Here is a 9,254-nt window from a genome sequence, read left to right as displayed (position 1 = left end):
TCACCACGTGATACTGCAGTGCTGGATGTACGACCAGGGTGTACTAGGCCGCTGGTGCTTGCCAGTTCACCAGAAGGAGTAGCGGCACTAGTACCTCTCTGCTCCATACGAGAGCCCTGCGGTTCTTGCACTTCAAGGACAGAAGAAGTTCGGGGTCTGGTACGCCTGACCCTAGCAGGGACCACAACTCCGTCGTCAGAGCTATCTGTCATGGAGCCGCTGTCCTCTACAGGTTCGTATTCTGAGCCTGAACTTGACAGATGAGTGACTTCCTCTTCACTATCTGTCATACTCAGAATCCTGTAGGCCTCTTCACTAGTGTACCTTCGATTTGCCATTTTGGCCTCTAAATTTAGGGGTACACTAGTGAGACTCACAGGCAAAAAAGCTCCTGACTGTTAGCGACTGATTCAAAACGCTACCAAAAAACTGTTAGCGATCGCAGGGATCAGGCCTGACTCTGCGAACGCTGCAGTTATGTGTGCTTAGTGTTTTGTAAGTGACAGTTATCGATCGATACTGCACTTGGGTGGGCTGGGCTGGGCTGGGCCGAGGAGCAAAACGCAGGTGCTAGCAGGTATCTGGGCTGATCCCGCTAACACTGCGTTTCAGGGAACCCTAAACTGCTGGGGAGTATAGATCTGATCGGATCAGATATCGATCCGTTCAGATACTATAGCACTAAGGGAGGTGTATGCTGCGTGCGTGGGTTTTAGCGGTACTGGCGCTAACCTGACGCTGCCTGGGGCGACGCAGACCTTATCAGATCCTAAAAACTTAACTTATATCACCGCCGGGCAATTAGGGGGTTAAACCTTTATAAGGTAATAAACGGCGGGTGCCCTAAAACTATAATAAACTATAATAAACTGTAATAAACTACAAAAAACAAACTAGCTAACCAGCGTCACCCGTAACACTTATACGGTGATCGCTGGTGAAAGGGTTAACTAGGGGGCAATCAAGGGGTTAAAACCTTTAGCAGGTAGTATATGGGGGTCCCTGTCGCTATAAAACACTGACAGCGAACCTATATACTTACCTCCCTAACTAGCGTCACCTGTGTCACTAATACAGCGATCAGAAAAACGATCGCTTAGCGACACTGGCGACGGGGGGTAATCAAGGGGTTAACTTTTATTAGGGGGGGTTAGGGGGGTACCCTGGACCTAAAGGGGGGTACCCTAGACCTAAAGGGGGCTAACCTAACTGCCCTAACACTTGTAACTGACACAAACTGACACCAATGCAAAAAAAAAAAAAACTGCTATTGGTGACAGAGTGACAGGGGGTACAGGGGGGTGATCGGGGGGTGATCAGGGGGTGACAGGGGGTGAAATGTGTGCCTGCGTGTTCTACTGTAAGTGTAGTGTTTGTGCACTTACTTGGATGTCTTCTCTCCTCTGCGTCGGATCAAAAAGACCGACTCGAGGAGAGATGACATCACTTCCTTTCCCTCTGTTTACATTACAGAGGGAAAGGAAGCGTTTCCATTCGCTGGGAGCGATCGGGAGGGGGTGGCCAACAATGGATGGCCTCCCCCTCACCTCTCATCGCCCGCGAACGAGAGCCGACCGCCTATGGCACCGGGGGGGGGTCCGATCGGACCCCCCACCCGCGGGAGGCAGATCACGTACAGGTACGTGATTCTGCCTGCCCGTGCCATTCTGCCGCCGTATATATGCGTTAGGCGGTCGGCAAGTGGTTAACAAGGGGACCCCCAGATCCTGTCACCCCCCATGTGAATGGGTAACGGGTATATTGTACCCCTACACAGTCACCAAAAAAGTGTCAAAATGGTAAAAATGACAGTAGAGAATTTGGGACAAGTCCTTTTTAAAAAAAAAAAAAAAAAATGTCCCACGATGTCCATTCATCTTCACAGCGCCCGACAACCCTAGAGAAAAAAAAAACAGAAAAAACTCCGCCTCCATGGGAAGCTCCCGCTGACTGAAGCCTCTTCGCGATGACAGCTGTTATATAGCTGAGGGCGGGGCCACCTGGTGATGTAAACGGGTGACCCGCCTTCCTCTGACATCACGTGGCATCAAAGGGGCCCTGTATTGTGTGGTGCCGGATAGATTAGAACAATCAAGAGATGGATTCAGCGTTACATTGAAATCTCCTGCTACTACAAGGTTGGGATATTCTTTGGCAGAAAGCATTTGGGTGGGATCGGCAAAGAAGGACAAGGAAGATGCATTAGGTGCAGAAAGGTTACAGAGCGAAAGAGGTTCCCCTGCAACTTCCAGTTCTAGGAGTATATATATATATATATATACTGTCTTGATCAAGGACTGTGTTGAGGATTTTATAGGGAATGAGTTTACTCAAAATTATAGCACAGGTTTTTTTAATGATACTATACATAGAAGGATGACTGGACTGTTCCCTATGAAAAGAGTGTCCTATGCACAGAGTATGGCAGTGACTGCCACATACTGCAGATCAGATAAGCCTACACTTTTACTGGTACCTGACTTGATGCAGTGTAAATTTGGTAATAAAACCATGCCTTAAATTACTTTGTTTCCATCATTTTCAGAGTTCTGATAATTCAGAAACGACTTACAGTACAGTAAACAAGATGGTAAGAGACTAAACATAGGAAACCACGAACACGGACAAATACTGTATGTCTCAAATTCTCAAAAATGTAATGTCTCTTCACAAGATGGACTGAAAGTTGTGATATGCAAATATGTACTACAGCTAACACATACATATAGCGACAAAAATGTAGATTCCTGGAAGCCATCTATACAACAAGCCATGTAAGAGAACATTCTTTTAAACCATGCTGATGCCTGAATATGTAAAGTGAGAGAGTTTTATATACAGTGGGGATGGAAAGTATTCAGACCCCCCTAAATTTTTCACTCTTTGTTATATTGCAGCCATTTGTTAAAATCATTTAGGTTATTTTTTTTTTCCTCATTAATGTACACACAGCACCCCATATTGACAGAAAAACACATAATTGTTGACATTTTTGCAGATTTATTAAAAAAGAAAAACTGAAATATCACATGGTCCTAAGTATTCAGACCCTTTGCTGTGACACTCATATATTTAACTCAGGTGCTGTCCATTTCTTCTGATCATCCTTGAGATGGTTCTACACCTGCATTTGAGTCCAGCTGTGTTTGATTATACTTAATGGACTTTATTAGAAAAGCCACACACCTGTCTATATAAGACCTTACAGCTCACAGTGCATGTCAGAGCAAATGAGAATCATGAGGTCAAAGGAACTGCCAGAAGAGCTCAGAGACAGAATTGTGGCAAGGCACAGATCTGGCCAAGGTTACAAAACATTTCTGCTGCACTTAAGGTTCCTAAGAGCACAGTGGCCTCCATAATCCTTCCTAGAGCTGGTCGTCTGGCCAAACTGAGCCATCGGGGGAGAAGAGCCTTGGTGAGAGAGGTAAAGAAGAACTCAAAGATCACTGTGGCTGAGCTCCAGAGATGCAGTCGGGAGATGGGAGTAAGTTGTAGAAAGTCAACCATCACTGCTACCCTCCACCAGTTGGGGCTTTATGGCAGAGTGGCCTGACGGAAGCCTCTCCTCAGTGCAAGACACATGAAAGCCCGCATGGAGTTCGCTAAAAAAAACACCTAAAGGACTCCAAGATGGTGAGAAATAAGATTCTCTGGTCTGATGAGACCAAGATAGAACTTTTTGGCCTTAATTCTAAGCGGTATGTGTGGAGAAAAACAGGCACTGCTCATAACCTGATCAATACAGCCCCAACAGTGAAGCATGGTGATGGCAGCATCATGCTGTGGGGGTGTTTTTCAGCTGCAGGGACAGGACAACTGGTTGCAATTGAGGGAAAGATGAATGCGGCCAAGTACAGGGATATCCTGGACGAAAACCTTCTCCAGAGTGCTCAGGACCTCAGACTGGGCCGAAGGTTTACCTTCCAACAAGAAAATGACCCTAAGCACACAGCTAAAATAACAAAGGAGTGGCTTCACAACTCAGTGACTGTTCTTGAATGGCCCAGCCAGAACCCTGACTTAAACCCAATTGAGCATCTCTGGAGAGACCTAAAAATGGCTGTCCACCAACGTTTACCATCCAACCTGACAGAACTGGAGAGGATCTGCAAGGAGGAATGGCCGAGGATCCCCAAATCCAGGTGTGAAAAACTTGTTGCATCTTTCCCAAAAAGACTCATGGCTGTATTAGATCAAAAGGGTGCTTCTACTAAATACCAAGCAAAGGGTCTGAATACTTAGTGTTCTGTCCACCAGATGTTTTATACTGGTTATTTGTACCTCTGTTGTTAAATTTACATGCAAATGTGTTATTTACTTAAGACAATCATATGTGGTGTGCAGGCTCCATCTAGCGTTCCTTTTTGGTATTGCTGCAGTTCTGTTTCTTTGTTTATTTGTATGTGTAACTAAGGAAGTTGTCAGCAAGCGGGGAATTCTGGGTAGTATCTTAGCAGGAAGTGAACCAGTCACCATTCTTTTCAACACATTGCAGGAAGCAATACATGTATTTCTCAATCTATCGCAATCACCCCTTAGAGAACTTAAAAAGTAAGTTTTTATTATCTCATCTTGTACTGTATATCGTTGTTTATGCAATGCATTCTGTATTGTATGCAATATTATACTTATTGAGGTCTATTTCTGTTATTTTGTAGTTTCACCTGGCTTGTTCTAATAAAACTGAGATCAAAGAAATATGGTATCTACAGTTATTGGGATAAGAAGGTTTAGCTAGCTGTCCCAGAGACAGAACACTTAGGACCATGTGATATTTCAGTTTTTCTTTTTTAATAAATCTGCAAAAATGTCAACAATTCTGTGTTTTTCTGCCAATATGGGGTGCTGTGTGTACATTAATGAGGAAAAAAAATGAACTTAAATGACTTTAGCAAATGGCTGCAATATCACAAAGAGTGAAAAATTTAGGGGGTCTGAATACTTTCCATCCCCACTGTACATGGTTCTGATTGCCATGGTATGACAGAACTATACGACATAACTGTGTATGTAACTGTTTGCCTGGAGGTGGGAACCCAGCATTGTTTTTTTTTTTTTGTTGTTTTTTTTACCAACTGCTTGTAGCATAACTATGCAATACCAGATTTTTACATTCTTGTAGTAGGTAAAGGGGAGAAGGTGATTATGAGTATAAGTGTACAGTCCTTTCTTAAATAAAATGATCTGGTGTTACATGTTAATTAATATGATCATAACAATTAATGGAACAGATTTTTAAAACATTTTATGTAAGCATTTTAACATAATAAGTAATTGACCGAATGATCGGACAGGGGGTAACTGTAACTTGCAGTTTGCACAATGGCTGCAAACTTAAAAGCAATAATGCAAAACAGGTTATTAAAGAGGCAGAAACATGGATTCTTCACAGCAATGTCTCTGTGACCCAATCAGGGTAACATGTAGCTGCATAGTATAGTCTACATAAGACTCTCTAACATCAAAAGGTCTAGCTGTGAATCATTACTTCAGTAAAACAATTCAGGACACAAACAGAAACGTGTGGTTATCACCAGTACCTTTAATCCCTTTCAGAGAAGTCCAGGGAAGCTCTGGTAACACAGGTGAACACCTGGATGGTTCCAGGGCACAAAATATTCACCCCACTGGAATTGTGGCATTTATGAAGGGGTTCTCCACAGCAGCTGGGCCTTGAGGAGAAGCTGTGTGCTATTAATCTCTTGCCCATGTGCCCGCACTCAGGTTCTGACAGTGGAAGGACTCTCATCTGGCTGCAGATCACTTTCCAGCTACCTCTGCCTTATAAGGATTGGCATATCTGAGCTGCTAAGACCCCATACACACTATACAACTTGTGTTGTCTGATTTCCTTTAGATTTCGCAAAACCATGTAGTGCAAGGGCCTGCCTAATTGCATACAAATTGAAACTTAAGGCTTGACCTCATATTATATGGTTTTGGTAAATCTGAAGGAAAAAATCTACAGAAAATTGTATAGTGTGAATCCAGCTTTAGGGAGGGAAGCTGAGAAACGTATCTTTTCTGGGCGTGTCTAGGAAACCAGGAAGTTGTGTAAACAGAAGTTAAAGGGGCCTGTGCCTGCATTTGAGCATGGTGAAAAAGAGTGGACTTCCCTACCGTATTATGCATACAAATGTTGAGCTGGTAATACATAAGGCCTCATTAAAAATTGTGTATGTAGTTCTCCCCCACATTTTTCTCTTAAAAGACATATTTATCATTAAAAAAACCTCATTGATTACATGCAGAAATTTAATACTTAGGAAGTTACTTACTCTTAAATTCAACCTTACCTAAACTTTAACACAAGCCCTAACTTCAACCTCAGCCTTTAAATTAACATTCACCTAAACTCAATCTCTAACCTAACCCTTAAAGTATATACTATATCAAGACACAACTTTTTTTTTTCTTTCATTTTGGATAGAGTATGGAAGAGTTTAAACTTCTGTAATTTTTTAAACTATCTCTGTTTTATTAGAGAGATTATCTCTAATAGATTATATCTAATGCAGTGTTTCTCAACTCCAGTCCTCAAGGCGCCCCAACAGGTCATGTTTTCAGGATTTCCATCATTTTGCACAGGTGATTTGGTCAGTTTCACTGCCTTAGTAGTTACCACAGCCGTTTCATATGAGGGAAATCCTGAAAACATGACCTGTTGGGGCGCCTTGAGGACTGGAGTTGAGAAACACTGATCTAATGTAAGGATTATCCCTGTCACAGAAATAAGTGTCCCCATTGAAAGATTTTCCTTCATTTCCCTTTCTATTGGCAAATTAGAATGTTTCATGAATTTGCATGTTATCCTTGCACTGGGGCTATTCTAATCTTCTCCATATCCTTCCAATTTTAGTATAAGTGCTGCTAAAGCAAGAATAAGAATATTAGCTTACCCTCACTTTCATTCCCAGTGACTAGGGATGAGCTTCGTGTTCGAGTCGAACCCATGTTCGACTCGAACATCGTCTGTTCGCCGTTCGCCAAATTGTGAACAATATGGGCCGTTCGCGCCAAATTTGTGTGGCGCATCACGGCCCATAATTCACTGCGGCATCGCAGTGCATTGCTGGCTGATGATTGGCCAAGCATGCACTATGACCCGCATGCTTGGCCAATCACAGCGCCGCCTGAACAGAGAGCCGTAATTGGCCACAACCAAGGAGGCTTTGGCCAATTATGGCTCAGGGGATTTAGTACACGCCCCACACTATATAAGGCCGCCTGCACGGCGGCCCTGTGTAGTGTGTGTTCCGGCGTTCATTGACAGAGAGAGACAGACAGTGACATTTGATTTGAGTTAGATAGATTAGGCAGAACAGTCAGTCAGTTAGCTGCACTTACAGTGTATTGTGTATATATATATGCATCCCAGGTGTTGCATATATATATATACACTGTATTCAGTTTAGCTAGATCCGTTCTTGTTATCTTCCTACTGACAGGCAGGCTTGTCTTGTTACAGTATTTACAGCTACCTGAAGAAAATTACTGGTGTTCTTTTGATCCTATTAGTACCACAGTCAGGCAGCTAGACTATTTACAGTTAGTGCAGTGCGTCCTGCTCACAGTGTTCAGCTAGATCCGTTCCTGTTATCTTCTTACTGACAGGCAGGCTTGTCTTGTTACAGTATTTACAGCTACCTGAAGAAAATTGCTGGTGTTCTTTTGATCCTATTAGTACCACAGTCAGGCAGCTAGGCTATTTACAGTTAGTGCATTGCGTCCTGCTCACAGTGTTCAGCTAAAACTACAAGTTAGTGGGGTGCGTCCTGCTCACAGTGTTCAGCTAAACCTACAAGTTAGTGCGGTGCGTCCTGCTGACAGTGTTCAGCTAAACCTACAAGTTAGTGCGGTGCATCCTGCTCACAGTGTTCAGCTAAACCTACAAGTTAGTGGGGTGCGTCCTGCTCACAGTGTTCAGCTAAACCTACAAGTTAGTGGGGTGCGTCCTGATCACAGTGTTCAGCTAAACCTACAAGTTAGTGGGGTGCGTCCTGCTCACAGTGTTCAGCTAAACCTACAAGTTAGTGTGGTGCATCCACCTCACAGTGTTCAGCTAAACCTACAAGTTAGTGGGGTGCGTCCTGCTCACAGTGTTCAGCTAAACCTACAAGTTAGTGGGGTGCATCCTGCTCACAGTGTTCAGCTAGATCCGTTCCTGTTATCTTCTTACTGACAGGCAGACTTGTCTTGTTACAGTATATACAGCTACCTGAAGAAAATTACTGGTGTTTTTTTGATCCTATTAGTACCACAGTCAGGCAGCTAGACTATTTACAGTTAGTGCAGTGCGTCCTGCTCACAGTGTTCAGCTAAACCTACAAGTTAGTGGGGTGCGTCCACCTCACAGTGTTCAGCTAAACCTACAAGTTAGTGCAGTGCATCCTGCTCACAGTGTTCAGCTAGATCCGTTCCTGTTATCTTCTTACTGACAGGCAGGCTTGTCCTGTTACAGTATATACAGCTACCTGAAGAAAATTGCTGGTGTTCTTTTGATCCTATTAGTACCACAGTCAGGCAGCTAGACTATTTACAGTTAGTGCAGTGCGTCCTGCTCACAGTGTTCAGCTAAACCTACAAGTTAGTGGGGTGCGTCCTGCTCACAGTGTTCAGCTAAACCTACAAGTTAGTGGGGTGCATCCTGCTCACAGTGTTCACTTAAACCTACAAGTTAGTGGGGTGCGTCCTGCTCACAGTGTTCAGCTAGATCCGTTCCTGTTATCTTCTTACTGACAGGCAGGCTTGTCTTGTTACAGTATATACAGCTACCTGAAGAAAATTACTGGTGTTTTTTTTATCCTATTAGTACCACAGTCAGGCAGCTAGACTATTTACAGTTAGTGCAGTGCGTCCTGCTCACAGTGTTCAGCTAAACCTACAAGTTAGTGGGGTGCGTCCTGCTGACAGTGTTCAGCTAAACCTACAAGTTAGTGCGGTGCATCCTGCTCACAGTGTTCAGCTAAACCTACAAGTTAGTGGGGTGCGTCCTGCTCACAGTGTTCAGCTAAACCTACAAGTTAGTGGGGTGCGTCCTGATCACAGTGTTCAGCTAAACCTACAAGTTAGTGGGGTGCGTCCTGCTCACAGTGTTCAGCTAAACCTACAAGTTAGTGTGGTGCATCCACCTCACAGTGTTCAGCTAAACCTACAAGTTAGTGGGGTGTGTCCTGCTCACAGTGTTCAGCTAAACCTACAAGTTAGTGGGGTGCGTCCTGCTCACAGTGTTCAGCTAGATCCATTCCTGT

At 43.8% G+C, this 9,254-nt stretch overlaps 1 non-coding gene across 1 annotated transcript; it reads right to left on the bottom strand.

The window, feature by feature from the left end:
* Window positions 1–6,779: 6,779 nt before the first annotated feature.
* Window positions 6,780–6,882, bottom strand: LOC141146522 (U6 spliceosomal RNA). Its single transcript, XR_012244919.1, has one exon. It is a non-coding gene; the product is annotated as a U6 spliceosomal RNA (small nuclear RNA).
* Between the last annotated feature and the right edge of the window lie 2,372 nt (window positions 6,883–9,254).

This window comes from Aquarana catesbeiana, linkage group LG05 (genome assembly GCF_042186555.1).
Source record: "Aquarana catesbeiana isolate 2022-GZ linkage group LG05, ASM4218655v1, whole genome shotgun sequence".
Lineage (NCBI taxonomy): Eukaryota > Metazoa > Chordata > Amphibia > Anura > Ranidae > Aquarana > Aquarana catesbeiana.
This window is presented reverse-complemented; position numbering and strand designations above follow the sequence as displayed.